The following is a 2,500-nucleotide window of genomic DNA, read 5'->3' as shown; positions in this document are numbered from 1 at the left end:
GGGTTGTTTGTGGGAAAGTGGTTGTTTGTGGGAAAGGTTGTTTGTGGAAAGGGGTTGTTTGTGGGAAAGGGGTTGTTTGTGGGGAAAGGGGTTGTTTGTGGGAAAGGGGTTGTTTGTGGGAAAGTGGTTGTTTGTGGGAAAGGGGTTGTTTGTGGGAAAGGGGTTGTTTGTGGGAAAGTGGTTGTTTGTGGGAAAGGGGTTGTTTGTGGGAAAGTGGTTGTTTGGGAAAGGGGTTGTTTGGAAAGTGGTTGTTTGTGGGAAAGGGGGTTGTTTGTGGGAAAGGGGTTGTTTGTGGGAAAGGGGTTGTTTGTGGGAAAGTGGTTGTTTGTGGGAAAAGTGGTTGTTTGTGGGAAAGTGGTTGTTTGTGGGAAAGGGGTTGTTTGTGGGAAAGTGGTTGTTTGTGGGAAAAGGGGTTGTTTGTGGGAAAGGGTTGTTTGTGGGAAAGGGGTTGTTTGTGGAAAGGGGTTGGTTTGTGGGAAAGTGGTTGTTTGTGGGAAAGGGGTTGTTTGTGGGAAAAGTGGTTGTTTGTGGGAAAGTGGTTGTTTGTGGGAAAGGGGTTGTTTGTGGGAAAGTGGTTGTTTGTGGGAAAGGGTTGGTTTGTGGGAAAGGGGTTGGTTTGTGGGAGAGTGGTTGTTTGTGGGAAAGGGTTGGTTTGTGGGAGAGTGGTTGTTTGTGGGAATGTGGTTGGTTTGTGGGAATGTGGTTGTTTGTGGGAATGGTTGCTTGTGTGGTTGGTTTGTGGGAATGTGGTTGGTTTGTGGGAATGTGGTTGTTTGTGGGAAAGTGGTTGTTTGTGGGAGAGTGGTTGCTTGTGGGAAAGTGGTTGCTTGTGTGGTTGGTTTGTGTGAAGTTGGTTGTTTGTGGGAAAGGGGTTGTTTGTGGGAAAGTGGTTGTTTGTGGAAAAGTGGTTCTTTGTGGTAAAGGTCTTGTTTGTGGTATAGTGGTTGTTTGTGGGGTAGGGGTTGTTTGTGGGAAAGGGGTTGTTTGTGGGAAAGTGGTTGTTTAATGGAAAGGGGTTGTTTGTGGGAAAGTGGTTGTTTGTGGGAAAGTGGTTGTTTGTGGGAAAGGGGTTGTTTGTGGAAGAAGTGGTTGTTTGTAGGGAAAGGGGTTGGTTTGTGGGAAAGGGTTGGTTTGTGGGAGAGTGGTTGTTTGTGGGAAAGGGGTTGGTTTGTGGGAGAGTGGTTGTTTGTGGGAGAGTGGTTGGTTTGTGGGAATGTGGTTGTTTGTGGGAATGGTTGCTTGTGTGGTTGGTTTGTGGAGAGTGATTGCTTGTGTGGTTGGTTTGTGGGAAAGTGGTTGGTTTGTGGGAGAGTGGTTGTTTGTGGGAAAGTGGTTGTTTGTGGGGAGAGTGGTTGCTTGTGGAAAGTGGTTGCTTGTGTGGTTGGTTTGTGGGAAGGTGGTTGTTTGTGGGAATGGTTGCTTGTGGAAATGGTTGCTTGTGGGAAAGTGGTTGTTTGTGGGAAAGTGGTTGCTTGTGGGAATGTGGTTGCTTGTGGGAAAGTGGTTGTTTGTGGGAAAGTGGTTGCTTGTGGGAATGGTTGTTTGTGGGAATGGTTGCTTGTGTGGTTGGTTTGTGGGAATGGTTGTTTGTGGGAATGGTTGCTTGTGTGGTTGGTTTGTGGGAATGTGGTTGGTTTGTGGGAATGTGGTTGTTTGTGGGAATGGTTGCTTGTGTGGTTGGTTTGTGGGAATGTGGTTGGTTTGTGGGAATGTGGTTGTTTGTGGGAATGTGGTTGGTTTGTGGGAAAGTGGTTGCTTGTGGGAATGTGGTTGTTTGTGGGAAAAGAGGTTGTTTGTGGGTATGTGGTTGTTTGTGGGAAAGTGGTTGTTTATGGGAATGTGGTTGTTTGTGGGAAAGTGGTTGTTTGTGGGAAAGTGGTTGTTTGTGGGGAAGTGGTTGTTTGTGGGAATGATTGCTTGTGTGGTTGGTTTGTGGGAAAGTGGTTGTTTGTGGGAGAGTGGTTGTTTGTGGGAAAAATGTTCCTCGTGTGTCTGGTTTGTGGCAGAGTTTGTGTGAGGTATGGTAGGTGGAAGGCATAGGGAGGGGTCGTTATTTGGGCTGCAGATGTGTACAGATGAGGCATTATGTTTTATGTACGGGGGTAGAGCTGAAAATGTGTACGTATGTGTCTGTATGTGTGTGGGTGGTTGGGTGGGTGTGTACGTGTATATGTTAATGTAGGTGGGTATGTGTGGATCTGAAATTCTCACTATTATTCGTAAACAAGATGTTTCGTAATTTCCTTAAGATTTTCCCCTAAAGTAGCGGGTCTCAAATTCTGAGTAATTAACCCCATGGGATTAATGAAGTCGTTTCTCTGGGTAACGAGACACTTTCTAGAAGCAATACATCTTTAGAGTAAAGTAAAAGCTTGTTGCTTTATACAACTGAACCAATAAAAGAAAATACATACGCAAAATTAAGTATTACGTATTAAGAAATTATAAGTCAATTTCATACGTACAAAATGCATTAAGAATGAAGCATTTTATCATTTAC

The 2,500-nt window shown here is 45.1% G+C and overlaps 1 protein-coding gene across 1 annotated transcript in view; it reads left to right on the top strand.

The window, feature by feature from the left end:
• LOC138862230 (uncharacterized) overlaps window positions 1–2,500 on the top strand; it is a 991,297-nt gene that overhangs the window by 978,035 nt on the left and 10,762 nt on the right. The window lies entirely within an intron of this gene.

Source organism: Penaeus vannamei, chromosome 1 (genome assembly GCF_042767895.1).
Source record: "Penaeus vannamei isolate JL-2024 chromosome 1, ASM4276789v1, whole genome shotgun sequence".
Classification (NCBI taxonomy): Eukaryota; Metazoa; Arthropoda; class Malacostraca; order Decapoda; family Penaeidae; genus Penaeus; species Penaeus vannamei.
Note: the sequence above shows the minus strand (reverse complement) of the source record. Positions and strands in the feature narration are given on the sequence as shown.